This window comes from Podarcis bocagei (genome assembly GCF_964188305.1).
Source record: "Podarcis bocagei genome assembly, chromosome: 4".
Classification (NCBI taxonomy): domain Eukaryota; kingdom Metazoa; phylum Chordata; class Lepidosauria; order Squamata; family Lacertidae; genus Podarcis; species Podarcis bocagei.
The window spans coordinates 48,370,827-48,388,042 of record NC_138128.1 but is presented as its reverse complement, the minus strand read 5'-3'; the positions used below and the strand labels follow the sequence as shown (position 1 = coordinate 48,388,042).

At 41.3% G+C, this 17,216-nt stretch overlaps 1 protein-coding gene across 1 annotated transcript in view; it reads right to left on the bottom strand.

The window, feature by feature from the left end:
• The window catches only part of SORCS3 (sortilin related VPS10 domain containing receptor 3), a 403,927-nt gene that overhangs the window by 134,703 nt on the left and 252,008 nt on the right, over window positions 1-17,216 (bottom strand). The window lies entirely within an intron of this gene.

The window sequence follows — 17,216 nt, the reverse complement described above, 5'->3', positions numbered from 1 at the left end:
CCGTCTCCTCTCCCTTCCCTCTGTAGTTTCTTCATTCTCTTTTTTCCTCTCAAACCATATGGAGGGATCATATTCCCAGTTCAAGTAATCATGTGAAGGGGGCAGTGGGGATAATCACACTACCTCTCTCCAAGTTGGACAGCAACTGTATGGAACAGGCAGCATTTTTGTATCTAAGGAGGCTTCCCATTGGTTGCAGAAACCTGATTTCAATAGACACTTCTTGGAATCTCCTTAGAGACTTCAATTCCCTATCACAGCTCCTAAGGGCCACAAATGGATGTGCTTTAGCCATCCCAAAGAATGCTATACTGTGTAGGGTTACATGTGGTATATTGCAAATGTTTCAAATTGTACGGCACACTGCTTGCATTATCCTCTTTGAATTGTTTTTCAGTTGCCTCTAACAAATAGTATAATGTGTTGTACTTGAAATCTGTCAGATATAGCATGTTATGTATGGTCTTTGCACACACACAAAGCAAAAACAATTTTCTCTAGCATCTTTTGAAGTTCACCTCCTTATTTATTTATTTATTTATTTATTTATTTATTTATTTATTTATTTGGTTGGATGTTTTTGTTGTTGTTCTGAAGACTGCTGCTTCCCTTCCTGTTTTTTATTTTATTTTATTTTAGGGTCTATCTTTCTCACTGTGGCTCCTTAATAATGATGTCACTTATTGGAATCTGTCAAGGGACTTCAAAAGTAGAGAGCATTTAAAAGGTGTGCCCAAGTTCAAATGTATTATGAACACTGCACTGCCCCACACCACTTTGGCTTTTTGTGGTGTGCACAAAAAATTGCACACTACATGTACAATTAAAACTATCTGCAGACATGGCAAATAAAGGAAAGCATTAATCATTTTGGCTGAGTATCGGAAGACATCATTTACTAGTGCAAGGCTATGATAGAGTATTTCTCAAGAGAGCTGTAGCAGCCTTTTGGTTTAGGACATTTCAGATTAGTCTGCGGCTGAAGAAGCTTGGGGAGCATGCTTTAAAGAACTGCCCTGGGCCAGTCCCCACGGACTGAATTAATGTCTTCCGCAGAGTTAACTTCTGTGACTCTGGATTTCTGGTACGTTTGCAAAAGCAGTAAATAGGACGGTTAATCTGCAAGATAAGGCAGAAAGTTGCCAACTGTCTTGTACTCAGCTAATTTCTTTACTTCTCAACAGAGCCAACAAAGAGAAGTTTCCCATTTGTTTAAAGGAGTAAGTATAATGAAGGGCTAAAGAAAAAAAAGAACTGAAGCTAAATTGTGCTTTAAAAGGATTGGAAATGCTAATAGACAATCTGCTGATTTCACAGGCTGAAAAATGGAAAGGGTATAAATGATCTAGATAAATGATCTAAATAAAGCAACCTGACGTGACCCTGAGAGTTAAGGGGGAAATTTCCATATCTAAACATTCCTCAACTGTGGAGTCCGTGCACAAGGGCCTAATTCAACAGATGGACACTTACTTCTCCATACGTGGCTCCAATCTCATGGACAGTGTTATGTGTATGCTGGAGGAGAGAGGAGTGTGCTATGGCTCCAGCATGCAAGTTGAACACTGCTTCCCAGCAGCGGATCAACATGGGCTCATGATGTCCAAAGTAAATATTTATTCATTCATTCATTCATTCATTCATTCATTCCTTCCCCAGCCACTCTGGGCAGCGTCCAACAGAAGGTTAAAAATACATTAAAGCATGCCAGTGGTACAAAGTCATGATGCAGGGAATGCATCTGGAAGGCATACATGGCATGCTAAGGCATTTACCTGAATGCATGAATGCTGAAAGTGTGTATAAGGGCAGGGGGGGTGTACTTAAGTCCCATCCCTGAAACCCTCACTGATCCTGTCCCTGTTCCAATCTCTCCTGTGTTGGACGTTTTTCAGAGGGTTTCTACTCATCTTCAAAGGAAGTCAAGGACACAGGGAGAGTGTGACATGTGCAAGGAAGTTTGCAGCGGGAATTCCATGCACATCTCTGCCTCTCACCTACACTTTCAGCATTTGGACACTACATGCCTTTAGTATAATAAAGTCTATATATGTCCAGTAAACAAAATACGTTCCAACTAGAAGAAAAGGAGGGAGGAACTGGCTTATCAGAATGGTGGTGACCACCCAAAATGACAGAGAAAACAAAATCAATGTTGTGGCTACCAGTTCATTGTGCTCAATAGCCCAAATCAAATGGAATTCCCCAATGACAGAAGAGAAGAAACCCAAATATGAAGAGAAAAATTATATTTGCTCTTGTAAGCCATAAATGAAGTAACAAATCAAAGCTCATCTATTATAAATTCCTATAGCTTCATTAAAAAAAATAGTTTTATTTGTGGTGATTAGTAATTCTATTAGTAGCTTATTAATGCTTTGGCCATGGGCCATTCTCATATAAGGTAGATGGGTGCAGTACAAAAACCAGTAGGATAAAATACTGCATAAAATCTCATTACTACCTGAGGAATTTTATTGCTATGACTGATTTTGTTTTAACTATAATTTTAATGTTATTTTTTTCTGCCTTGGGTGTTAGAAGTACAGCAGCAGAGATCATTCCATTAGTAACCTAAGGGTTAATTCTTTGACAGTCAACCGAGGGGTGAAGGTGTTGCCTAGCAACTAGTCTGGTTGGAATGATTCTTGAAGAATCATTCCAACTCAACTTCTGATAGGCTAGTTCATTCTGCTGGATTTATCTCCTGTATTCTAGTTGTATGTCTCCCTGCTATGAATTAGGCTAGGCCTTATCTGTTTGTTTTTCCTCAATTTATCATATAATCACAGAATTAAATCACAGAATGGAAGGGACCCCAAGAGCCATCTCATCTAGTCAAACCCCTGCAATGCAGGAATCTCAGCTAAAGAAAGCATCCATGACAGATGGAGTACTGAAGTATTATCCCCCTTAACTATTTCCTTTCTCTCTGGATACCATCTGTGTTATTCAAGTGATTCTGCTAATAGAGTGGACTATAGATAAATAAATAAATATTAAATAAAACAGATAAGGTGTCAAGTTGACTACATAGAACAGCTACTCACTGTGGGCAAGGTAGCAAGCTGGTCAGGATCCCAACCCCTACTACACATAACTGTTAAGATAATCAGAGTCAGTAATCTTTTACCATAACTGTCTTGCTGCATTAAACCTATTATGTCCAGATGTCCTCAGTTCCACAGTATTTTTACCAAGAGAAGTGCAAGAACAAATTCATATGGGAAACAAGGACATTTTAGTGCCCCAATTGAGGTGCCCTGTTTCCTTCAACAGAAGGAAATCCCTAAAATATATTATTTTTCTGGTCAAGGGGAGAAGGCATAGCCCCATGAAAGCACACTTATTTTGCATGCCTAAGGTCTAAGATTCAAACCCTGACATCTCCAGGTAAGTGTGGAGAAAAACTCCTCTCTGAAAAGCTGCCGGTCAGTGTCAACAACCCTGAGCTAGCTGGACCAATGATCTGATTCAGTTTTCTAAGGAGAGAGATAAACATGCAAAGATGCCAGGCAAACCCTAAGGATTTCTGAATAAAATGTGTGAACTTTTTTATTATTATTATGCCCACCCCCATATTAGCAGCTATGTTTCCTTCAAGGTATGCAAGTATTGTGTCACCCACCTTTTTTTACACACTGCTATGAAGATCACATTGCTCTTTTTATTTCATTTTCAAACAAAAGCATTTTCACAAAATTGATGGGTTTCTTTCCCCACCTACCCACCCAATTTGGCAGTAAGCATCCATTCTATTGAAAACACCGCACCGGAAAAACTCAGCAGCCTACAGATGCTCAGTTCTTCCCAGTGTGCTTCATCCATTTCATTTGCATGAGTATTTTAGACTGCGAATACGACATGCCTGATCTGCTATGGCTCAGTGATTCAGCTATTTCTGGATGGTGAAGCAGAGAGACACTCTTTGGAAAAGGGGAGGGGAGCTTTGGAGCAAGAGCTTTGTTTAATAAATCAGTACAGCAGCAAAAGAACACAACAAACCAAGGCTTAAATAGCATCCAGAAAAGCTGCTCGGACAACAGTTGGCATAATTGTCAAGGATAAAACACATCTGCGAAATGACCCTCATAGGTTGAGGAACCCAAGCATTGCTTCTATTGATCACATTGAAGGTTGCAGAAGTAGATTTTTTCCCATAGATGTTCAATATGGTCAAACAATACATTCAATATTAGTACAGGAAGCATAGCCTTTCTACTCTAGGTATTCACAAGGACCAACAGCTTTTGTTTGGGCTGTGTGAAAATTGCCCCACAAGCCACATTCATGACCCCATTCACAGGCAATTAGTGTTGGGGGGTGGAATTATGACAGCAGCAATAGCCCCTTTTATATTTATTTTTAAAATAAATCTATATACATGTGTTTGAAGCCCACAGGTGACAGAACCTTTGTTGGTAGCTGCTAGGTCCCTTCCCAGTAGTGATGTAGGGAAGTGAGAGCTGGACCATAAAGAAGGCTGATCGCCGAATAATTGATGCTTTTGAATTCTGGTGCTGAAGGAGACTCTTGAGAGTCCCATGGACTGCAAGAAGATCAAACCTATCCATTCTTAAGGAAATCAGCCCTGAGTGCTCACTGGAAGGACAGATGGTGAAACTGAGGCTCCAATACTTTGGCCACCTCATGAGAAGAGAAGACTCCCTGGAAAAGACCCTGGTGTTGGGAAAGATGGAGGGCACAAGGAGAAGGGGACAACAGAGGACGAGATGGTTGGACAGTGTTCTCAAAGCTACCAACATGAGTTTGACCAAACTGCGAGAGGCAGTGGAAGACAGGAGTGCCTGGCGTGCTCTGGTCCATGGGGTCACGAAGAGTCAGACACAACTAAACAACAACAACAACAACAACAAGGTCCCTTCCCCCTGCTTAAAATAACTCAGAACAACCATGAATGTAGCATTGTTTTGGAATGTGCAGGTTCTGAGGAAAACAATGGCAGTGGCCACTGAGAAGAGCTCAGGGGGTTTTGTGGGGGGAGGGAGCCCCAAATCATGTTTACAAACAGAGACAAAAATGGAATACCACAGTTGTCATTGCCATTGAAGGCCAATTTCATTCCATGAATCCTCAAATAATTTACCCCCCCCACACACACACAAAAATACCACATTTATGAGGGAAATGAATTTCATCACCACCACCCCAATTTCAAACCCGAAGGTCTCATGGTTGAGTGTAAGAACATTTTGCTCAACACCAGCTCTTCATTTCCAAACACTGTGGTTCTTAAATGGACATTTATGAAATATACTGCCACCACTGCCACCCGCCACCAATTTTGGGGGTTCTGTATTAGCAGAATTGTTTCCTAGAGGAGAATTCCCAGCCCTATTGACATAAAAGATGCCCCCATTAGTACTGGAATTCTGGCAGCTTTTGAAGGCACTTCTGTTTACACACAGGCATTCCCTGAGCTCCCAACCTGTTATCCTGTCTCCTCTGTTGTTTTGAATGGGGTTGTTTTCCTGCCTATTTTAATTATATATGCTTATGCCTTAATGAGTTGTTTTGTGGTGTATTTTAATTCTATATATTAATTCTTTTTTGTGCTTGTGCTATTGATTTTTTAACTTGTAAACCACTTAGAAACCTATTTTAGTGTTTAAGCAGCATATACATTAACTGATGGTTATGGTGTCAGAATTGAAGGTTGTTAGTCAACTGGTTCCAAAAAAAGGGGGGGGAGAGGCTTGCTTGCCAATTTGAGGCAAATGCCCTCCTTTGAGAAAATTTGGGTCAGGACTAGTTCATTCCTTTATAGGCATTTATGATTTACTATTGTGGAGTGTACCTGCCCTCCTGTTAATTTTTTTAAAAAATTCTTTCAGAAAATATTTTTTAAAAAATTATCTTTAAAATATTTACAAAGCTTATTTACTATTTTATTTATTTACTTTTCACCATCGATGTCTCAAGGCAGCTTGCAACAATGAAAAGTATGTAGTATACAAAATTTAAACCATAAACTAAACCTCAAACATTTAAAGCGTCGGAAATTTAAACAAGAACATGAGAATTCTAAAACATTGCAAAAGGATTCATGGAGCAAGGGCCTCACAAAATAAGATGGGTCTAACTTCTAGTGGGAGAGAGTTCTACAAAACTGAAGGCATGTGTTCTCATTGACATGATCCCTGCTTCTGGTTGGGGGGGAGGGACCACTGACAGTACCCTCCCAGATAATCTCAAGTGATCAACTTGGGCTATACAGTGGAAGGCATTCCTTAAGGTATAAGGAAGGCCTAGGTTTTTCAGGGCTTTGCACAACAGTAGAAGAACGTTGAATCTGGCCCAGTAGTAGATGGGAAACCCATGCAGGTATTTTAACACTGGTGTAAAGTTTTGGTGGTGTTCAGTTCCCATCACCAGTCTAGCTGCAGAATTCTGTATGTATTTATTTTTATTTTTATTTTATTTTTTATATCGCACCCATCTAGCTAGGTTTCCCCAGCCAGGTGGGCGGCTCCCAACAGAATATTAAAAACACACTAAAAGATTAAACATTAAAAACTTCTGTAAACAGGGCTGCTTTCAGATGTCTTCTAAAAGTCAGATAGTTGTTTATTTCCTTGACATCTGATAGGAGGGCATTCCACAATGCAGGCGCCACTACTGAGAACGCCCTCTGCCTGGTTCCCTGTAACCTCACTTCTCACAGTGAGGGAACTGCCAGAAGACCCTCAGAGGTGGACCTCAGTATCTGGGCTGAGTGATGGGGGTGGAGACGCTCCTTCAGGTATACTGAACTGAGGCTGTTTAGTGCTTTAAAGGTCAGCATCAACAATTTGAATTTTGCTCAGAAACGTATTGGGTGTACATTCTGAGACACTTACAGAAGACTATTGAAGCAGAGCTCAAAGTGTGACAGAATCATGAAATAATACAAGGGGAAATAAGAAAAGGAAACTGAGGACATCCACTTCTCCCTAGGTTTTTCGCCCATCTATGAATGATACTTCCCTCTCAAAACAAATAGGTTCTGATCCAGCAGCCAAGAGAGAGAGAGAGAGAGAGAGAGGAATTACATGTTCCTCCTCCTTCCAGATGAAACAAAAAGGCATAAAAGCACCAGTTTTTCCTCCGATCACACCCGTTTAATAAACCAGGTCCTGCATGCTTCATGACAAGTGAGATGCTAATTGGTCTTGACAGCCTTGCGGAGAAACAGACAGCAGATGAAACATGAAGGAGACCAGCAGTGAAAATTGAATTACAGGAATGGGTTCTCTTCTGAAGGGCATGGGAGCCACTTGTGAGGATCCACACAAGTACACAAGAAGTGAGAACTTCAAAGGCTGCAGAATTGTATGCAAAATTGATTGCCAATAAATGCCACTGAATACAGGGGATGTTGAGGAAGCACGCAAAGGGTGTGTGGTAAACTGGGCAAGGAAAAAAGCTCACCCTAAAATTGACACCAAATAATTGATCCAAATAATATTTATTTTCCTCCGTACAACCAATACACTGTTGGTGGCAATAAAAAAGGTCAATAAAGGTCAATAAGATACAGGTTTGGTAAGAACTCTTTGGTGAGAGAACCCCAGCAGAGATTCATAATCACAAAACATGCAAAGCGTGGAAAAATAGGCTGTCAGACCTTTAAAATATGCCCTTCTAGGTTCCGAAAATTCCCTTAGCATAGAAAAAGACTACATGCTTGGTAAGTTAAAAATTGCTTACTTACAAACTCTTCAAAAGTCAGATTCATTTGCTTTTCCATACAGCATTCAGAAAACACATGCAATAAAACTTGGCTTAGCTATAGCAGTGAAAGTTCCTAAATTATTGGTATAGGAACATAAGAAAGGCTTGTTAGAGCCATGTGATCTGAGCTGCAGCAACCAGCTCAAGGTCTTTTCACATGCTGAGCTTCTCTGGAACAAAGGCTTAATTACCTAGACCCTCCCAAGGTAAGCCAAACCTGGCAGGACAGCTTACTCTATGATTTTAAGCCCTTTACGCATTAATTAGACTTAAGCATGTTGGTTATACGAGGCTGGTTATCCCACATATTACAGCATTCTTGCTGCCCACCCACCAACAGGAGCATTTTGGTTTTCCTTAAGCATTGCACGAACAATTGTAACTCTTGAAGGTGATGGCTATGGACATGGCTGCCAGAAATCCCCAGACTTACAAGGGCTGTAAATGGCATCATCACAATCAGAGACAGACTACTTGCCATATTGGTAAAGTGACTGGTTCACACATGCATTTGCTTGTATGCGAGTACATCCAAAGAAGGCTGATATAATGGGAGATGCAGGGTTCAGTTCATGGGAGATTAAAGGAGCGCATAGGTAAAATGATGCACAGCTATCGTAGCATGTTACCAATTGTGGGATCACTCAAGAGGATGTATTCTGACCAAATCTAGTCTTTTGTTGGCTGCAATGCATATTGGCTTCCTTATTTACACAACTGGTAGCAAAAGCGCCGAGAAAAGATGATATAGCAAATGGTCAACAGCAGCAGCAAATCAAGGGTCATTTGGTTCAGAGATCTGGGCTTCCCTTACTCCAAATGCCCTTACAGGTTGGCCTGATGGGGCTCCCATGGCCTTCTTCTGCCAGGTGAACTCCACCTAGTCTCCCCTTCCTTAATTTTATGGTGACTTTCAATCCCTCTCTCTGGCTCTCCTCCTATGGTCAGCCCTGCTAGTGCGTTTCAGGCTCTGCTCTCCCATAAGACGACAAAAGAGATATAAAGCCCATTCAATGTCTCTCCTTTTCCTTCTTGCCAATTGGGCTTTCTTCTTTGCTGGCAAGGCCCCATGTGCCCACCCAGGTCAGTGGTCTCATTTGGCCGTGGGTGGCCAAGGTCCCACCAACTAGGGATGGGTAAATCCTCAAATTTCCCCTTCTCTGTTTCTCATGCTTCCACATTTATACATCAACTTGTGATTGTTTCTTTTTTAAAAAAAGTCCTCAGCATATCAGTGCAAATTTGTCCTAATATACACATATTTATTTGGAATTTTGTCTAATATATGCAATTTTGCCAAACAATTTTCCCCAAAATAAAGCATTTTGTACGCTTTCTTCACTACATTCACTAATGCTATTTTCACTAGTTTGCCATAAACATCTTGTAGGCCACTGTGAGAACAGGATGCTGAGACCAGGTTTGGCCTGATCCAGCAGGCTCTTCTCATGTTCTTATGTTCCCACCAAGAAAAATAAAAATAAAAACTTCTGAAAAAGAAATAACTTTATTCTAGGAAGTTTATTTCACTTAGACAGTTTAGAAGCAGAAATGTCAAGAACTTCTTCAAGAGCACACTAAATGTCAACAGTGTGAGGGTATCGGTGCAGCTCTTTTCACAAGCACTTAAAGGAAAGGTCAGGCATGAAGCCAAAGGCCATCATGGAAACTTGGTTGTCTGTGCTTTTCAGCAGAGGTCAGCTGTGACTAAGAGTTGGTGAAATGCTTCTGTGTGGTGCTGCGTAGCAATAAGTAGGAAGTGAACTATGAAGGAGAAAGGAGACTGAAAACGAAACAGAATAGTAAAAGGTGAGTGGCTATGAAGAAACAGACATTCTGAGAGATGTGTGCTCTTCCAAAATGTCTTTGTACTTCTCCTGAATCCCTGGTTGATTTGCTGACTTTACTATAGCTAAGGTGTGGGGAACCTTTGGCCCTCCACATGCTGCTGAACTACAACTCTCATCAGCCCCAGCAAGCATGGCCAGTGGCTAGGAATGATGGGAGTTATAGTTCAGCAGCTTCTAGAGCAATGGTTCTCAAACTGTGGGTCCCCAGATGTTGTTGGACTACAACTCCCATCACCCCTAGGTAGCAAGGCCAGAGCTCAGGGATGATGGGAGTTGGAGTCCAACAACATCTGGTGACCCACAGGTTGAGAACCGCTGTTCTAGAGTATAAAAGGTTTCCCAGAACAGCTATACCTGTTATGTATTAAATAAGTAGGTATAAGTTTATTCTGCTTTTCCACCAAATGGATCCACAATGTGCCTAACAAGGAGCTAAAATAAATTGGTATGGATTCTAACTAGCCTTTTGCCAGCAAGAGCATCCTTTGAGCAGGATTACACCCATGAGATGCTCTCATCAATGGAAGGAAGCAACTTTCACTGATCTCATAATCTTTTTGCAACCCCATGCTTCAGAAGGTTGTGGGGTCATTGAGAGAAGCATGAGAAGCAGTGCAAAGGGCTGCAGGGGGTATCTGTTAAAAATGTGTTCCTGCTTCTACCACCAGGTCCCTCCACTGGTTCTCAGTTCTGTCCATGAATGCAAGGAGTAGTTCCATCCACAGAACCTAGCTGGAATCCAAGCCAATGACTATCACAAAATAATAAAACAAATTTAAAAGAAAAGCAGGCATCCAACTGAGCACTAGTAGTAAACTCATGCAACTTAAGATATATCCAAAACCTTCTGAACTAAACATTTGAAAAGGAGGAGTAATACAGCCTCAGCCAACCACAGCCACCAATGTCACCACTGAGAAGGCTGATATTGTGTGCAAGACAAATAGGTAAAATAGCAGGGACTCCTTAGATAACGTCCAGATGTATAAATAGGATGATACAGGAGAAGAGATTCCAAGAACTGAATGGTGGCCCATGGCCTAAAACTGCAAATAGGTGGGCAAAATCTAGTCAAGTGAAGCTTTGCTAAGCACAGAACTAGCTATAATGGCCCCTTCTAGCTGTAAAGAAGCTGAGCTCTTTTCTGAGCTTTGGGTCAGCAAGTAGATCTGATTTCCTCAAACTTGGCCCTCCAGATGTTTTGAGACTACAATTCCCATCAGACCTGGACACTGGTCCTGCTAGCTGGGGATCATGGGAGTTGTAGGCCAAAAACATCTGGAGGGTCGAGTTTGAGGAAGCCTGAAGTAGATACTTCTTAACTGATTGGCAGCTTCCAAAGCTCTGTCCTACTTCAGTTGGCTTCTGCAGCATCAGCTTGGGGGGGGGGGTGCTACCTTACCTAGCAGCAGTGGATCCTGACACCCTGTCAGTCTACGACTTTCAACAATTCTCCAAAAAGCAACAGAAATCCTAAATGTTCATCTTTCAACTAACACCTAAGAGGTTGTTGGCTTACAGCCCGATCACTACTGACCACTGGCCATACTGGTTGGGGCTGATGGGTGTTCAGCCACAGGTTCCCCATTCTTGACCTATGAACAAATCCATAGCACACCCCTTATGTGGACAGCTGTCATTCAACAGCTTGTTACCACTGCTGATGCTATTGAAGTCTAAACAATGCAACTGCCAGTTCAATTGTTCCTCTGCATAGCTATAAAATAGAGTGATTTCTCATCTACAGTACTGTCAAAATCGTCTATGGAAAGAAGTAGTTGATTGGAAACTCACATAACCTACTTTACTTAAAAGAACTGTGGTGTATCCCAGTTTCTGTGTCTGAAGTTCTCCCATAGCCTCATGTCTCCTCTGCTTAATGATGGCAAAATTAAACTAAGCTCCTTCTAAAGAGGAGGCTCTGGGGAATATCGGGAAACAAAAGGACAGGAGTTTCAATTCTCTCTTCTTGCTGAGAATGGATTCTGCCTCATATAACTGCTGATGTATAGTCATCTTAAAAGAGTTTGTTAATTTCCAATGGGGAAAAGGCATAAAAGACGAATCTCCTTATCTTTAATGGAATGTTACTGAGCTATACAAAATGGCTCACATTCAAAACAAGTGGGGAAGTGTCTTGTCTGTTTTGCCGTGATAAGAGACTGTGTTTAGTACACAGCATGCATTCCGCTCAATCTGCTAAATGTGAGAGTCGTTTAAACTTAATGACAGAGAAAGCTTCCAAATGTCTTGGGGCATCACTTGCTTAAAAAATAATCATAATCATCAGACTATCTAAAAAAAAAGGCATATCAGACGTTGCCACATAAAGGACTGGTGCATGAAACATTGCTCATGTTTTGTCTTTCAAAGCCAAGAGTCCCTCCTGCTAATTTTGGGAATGGGTGAAAATCATGAGGGCTCAAAACATGTTGCACATCTACTGTGTTTTGGCATGCATAAGCCTCAGACTCATGTGCTCCTACCTCCCCACTCTTCCCCCTTCATGACTGTGAGGAGACTAGAAGCACATACTCCATTTTCAGCCAACCATGGTTTGTTGTTACATCAGAACTACAGAAATATTTGGCTAGCATTGCCTGGTTTATTAAACCAAGCCTGATTCAATGCATGGTTAACAATCTTGGCTTGTTTCAATATACTGTAGGTAACAATAGCCACAGTTCTGGTGTGGACATAACAACCACCTGTGGATACTGTGCAAATTTATTTACTATAATTACAACATGTTGAAGTCATGCCAAAGTTCAATGCATTCAAGGAAAAAGAGGAAAAGAATCAAGGTCAGCTTTGGTTGATTAATCTTGGTACTATCTGAACCTTACAATGATCCAATAAAAACCTGTCATAATAACTGCAGAAAACTCACAATCTGAATTGTGGGGAAAGGATGGAAGAATCAAAAAATAAGATACCAACTGATGGCTGAACTTATCACCAAAATCCCCTGAAATTAGGGTGATCACTTATGCATCCCCCAAAAAGAGTGCAAAAAGGACACATATTTGCATAATATTTGCAAATGCTCATTCACATGTAGAAATGTAAATTTAGAAATAATTATTATAATAAACCAGTACATCTCATCATAGCGGGAAAGACTGTGGCCAGGTAACTTGTCTGCTTGCTTACTCTGCTGTCCAGATGATAACTGGATGGTGGGCATTTTCAAGGCCTCTGTTTTCTCTTTTTATAGTTCTTTTTCAATCCTTAAACTGGTCTTGGACCAGACAACCCCTTCGAACAGAGGACTGTCTCCTGTAAAGGTGGGTTTTGGTCACCTTGTCTGAAAAATACCTGTAACCTAAACTGTTTTATTTCCTCCCTGCCTCTTTCTGCTAGCCCTCCACCATCTTTTTCTAAGCGTTATGCCAATCAACACTCTGCTAAAGTCAAACAAGGACAGATTAACGGCATTAATTCCTGTAGGCCTTGGGATGGGAGGAAACTAGGTCTCTGCCCACTTTCAGCAGCTACCACTCAGCTCTGATCACCGGGTCAACAGGAAATGAAAATGAACCAGAGTGGAATACAAAGTTAGAAGCAGTTTGTGAACTGAAATTGTTCACATACCTGGTCTTCCAACCCACTAAATTCAATTTCCAGCACACAATGAAATGAGTGGGAGGAGAACCATTCCATTCTGTGCTTAATATCAACCCAGTCTGTGCAAGTCTAGCCCAATTGTTTCACTACGTTGGCAAGAGATATTGCTTCACATTCACTGAATGCCTGAGCCAGATTTTATGAGGTTTATCTTTGACAGAAGACTACAATATTTTTAGGGGAAATAATTTTCCTGATTTTAAAACAGGATTTCCCTAGATATATATTTTTTCAGGGGTGGGGAGTGAGTGATCACACAAGGCACCATGCATGCCTAAAAATCATCTTCCTTCACCTGGCATTGACCCTAACAAAGTTATCAGCCAGCAACCAGACTGGCTGATCCAGAATATATATTCAGTGCCTAAGCCTTCTTACATCTGTAACCAATAATAAGCTGTGGCTATTTCAATACCAGGTTGATATTTAGAAAAATATCAAAACAGAAAGAAAGGTGTCTCAGGAAAGAGATAGACTCGTGTTCTTTGCAAATATGCAAAATGGTCCATACATTTTTTTTAAAAAAAAATGCACTTACATAATTTTTGGAATGCAACTAAATTTCGCAGTTCAACATTTTGTATAGCTGTAAAGCAGGGCTTGAAGTTCAACAAACATTGTTTGCATTCATCTGGTGGGATTACAAAGCTATTTTTGTCTTTTGCTTAGTCAGGACAGAGAAAGGGTATGGAGGAGCTGCAAAAATGGCAAGGGATTTTTTAAAAAAAATCCCTTGAGAGCCAGTAGTACTTTAGATTTAACACATCGCAAAGGAGGCATGGGATCAGAGACACTCTGGCTTTCAACCTCCATAGCTGTTTTTCTTTATTGGAGCTGTTTATATCGAAAGTTAAGTTACCTGCTATCAGGAAAAGGAGAAGGCTGTATGCCCTAGCCTTACTATGATGCTAAACTCACACAGGTGCTTATCTCAACAGTCTTTTAAACATCTTTTTACCTTGATGCTTTGTTACCTAGGCTGCGGTACTTTGCTGGCTGGCTGAAGGTACAGCAGCCACTTAAAGGAGGTGATTTGCATTTTGGAGCAATATGCAAAGACTGATTCTCTACTTCTCTTGTCAAGAAAGAGGGGTGGAACCCACTAAATATAGCTGTAGATGAGATGGACATATTTATCCCTCTTTCAAGTTCAGGCCTGGGGACCAAATGAAGCCAACAAGCCCTTTTCTGTCTGGACATCTGGACTCTCACTAGGTCATGCCACTGCGAAGGCCACACCCCTCCCAGCTTTGCCCTATGATCTCTCGGCAAGTGCTTTTGCCAGGCTGCAATGTGTCCTTGAGCTGTGTTAATGTCTACTGCTTGCCTGGAAGGAGAAAAGTTTTTGTATGAATTAGCAGGAGAAGTGGCACTCTGGGCTCTTAAATTTCAGCAGCAGTGTGATGCAAAAATACGGTGCCCCCTGCCTTTTGTGGTCCATTCTAATGCGTTGTTTTGGCACCCTCTGCAGCATGGTGCCACTGTGACCGCACTGGTTAAAGGTAAAGTAAAGAGACCCCTGACCATTAGGTCCAGTCGTGGCTGACTCTGGGGTTGCGGCGCTCATCTCACTTTATTGGCTAAGGGAGCCGACGTACAGCTTCCGGGTCATGTGGCCAGCATGACTAAGCCGCTTCTGGTGAACCAGAGCAGCGCACGGAAACGCCGTTCACCTTCCTGCCGGAGTGGTACCTATTTATCTACTTGCACTTTGACGTGCTTTCGAACTGCTAGGTTGGCAGGAGCAGGGACCGTGCAACGGGAGCTCACCCCGTCGCGGGGATTCGAACCACCGACCTTCTGATTGGCAAGTCCTAGGCTCTGTGGTTTAACCCACAGCACCACCCGCATCCCTCCCCACCCTAAAACCGCCTTTGTCAGTAATGGTCACTGAGCAGGGGACACACCTGCCCTCCTAGCAGAAGACTTTTCATTGGTACTCTTAGTTGATGAGTCAATTCATATTCCTGAATGTCTTAGTGTATGTTTACCCTTGCCAATACTTTCCCAGCAGCAGAATAGAATAAAGGATCTTCCCTCGTTCTATTCGCATTGACTTTGAGATAGATTAATCCACATGCATGAATGAGCTCTCTTTTGCCCAACTGATAGGACATGAGGAAAAAAATAGAGGCAATTATCCAGCAGAGAGGAAAACAGAAAGAGACATTGTTATAAAGTAGGTTGTCCCGTAACCTCTTAACTTGAGCATAGGGTGCTCATTTTCTCCCTTTTAACATCACCCCTTGGGAATCAGTATGTTATAACATGTCACTAACAGAATTAGGAAAATAGCTTGACTGATGTGTTTGAAAATGCACAGTTTCCTCTCCCTACAGGGTAGAGGACATTTTCACTTGGTTGCAAATTTAATAAGATGCTGGGAAATGACAGATAGCATAAACGATGAGCTAACTATAGACTCAAGGGAGTTGTGGAGGAGGAAGAATCTTTTCAACTCAGCCTACCAACCATCATCTCAAGACAAGAATATGGATTTGTTTGTTGGCTGTTTCCAAAATGAACTAGACAACAAAGTAGAGATGCTTCTGAAATTCCAATAACCCAAGGTCCTCCCAGTTTTCAGAAATTCCAAATTACATTGGTCTTATTTCTAAAGCCGAATGAATTATCTTAGGAATTAGTCAGTTTCTTGCTTCTGAATTCAGTACTGAGACATATGCTGGCCCAGTATGCCATATATTTCAGTTGCCTCTGTTCAGTTGTTTCATTTCCTCTCCTGTACATTTACAATATGCATATGCACTTTGGTAAAGCATTTTTTAAAAGGCATTTTTTATGTGAATGTACATGTTGCATATGTGTATAGCATCACAACAGAGCTGTTTTGATGTAACTGCACATCTTTATCTTGGTGTTTTACCAGTGTGTAGGAGTAAATATATTTTGTTTCTTTGTTACAGTTATAACCCATCTTTCCTCCAAGAAGCTCAAGGTGGCATGCAGAGTTCTCCTCCCCATATCATCTTCATAACAACTCTGTGAGGTAGGTTAGGCTGAGAGTGAGTGACTGGCCCAAGGTCACCCAGTAAGGTTCATGGCTGAATGGGGATTTGAACCCTGGTCTCCAAGGTCTGAGTCCAACACTCTAACCACTACACTACTATGGCTCTCAGTGTGTGCATATGTATGTATCAATATCACACTGCACAACATGATTCCCTTTTTACAATATTTTACCAATCAAAAGACACAGAGCAGTTCCAAAACAGGTCAGACTTCTTCCCAAATATATAGGAACCAGTACACAACCCTTTTGAGCATATCTTTTTTTGGGGGGAGGGCAGGATTTGGGATTAGAACAGTAGGATCAGAATTAAGGTGGGGGTGGAAACACTTCAAGTTATACAAATATAACACTAATTAAGGACAGTGACAATGTTGAGCATATGTTTAAATTAGAGTTGTCTATTAACGTCATGATTTGGTTGGATCCCAATCTGGTGCATCAGAAAGCAATTCGCCTCAGACCAAGGTGCTTCATAAAATGTCCAATATGGTTTGAAGTCCATCAAAGTTTATTTTATTATCATCCCTACCCCATTTCCCCCCAATTGTTTTCTGTTTTACAGAAGTGGATGAAATTTTCAGGCAGACTAGACTGCCCAGATAAATCACTCCACGTTATAAGCAAAATAGATTAACTTTCTGAGTTAAATCATTCCTTCTGATTGAAAGTTAGGACCTTTCAGCCACAACAGAGCTGTTCCTCCAGCATCTCTTCTAGTGTTTGTTTTGCCTATCCTCATCACCCCACATTTGCATTATGGCAATGTGGTAAGCTTAGATACGTTATTTTTGCTGTCAGGAGACACTTGTCTGGCTCACTGATGTGCTTGAGGGATCCCCTCTTGAACTTGTGCCACCTTGTACAGATCCTCAGCCTCCGACAAACCCAAAATCCTTTTAAGGCACCCCACTTTGTCTCAGATTTTGGGATTTATTCAAATCCAATGTAGATAAGTAGCTGAAATTTCTCCTACT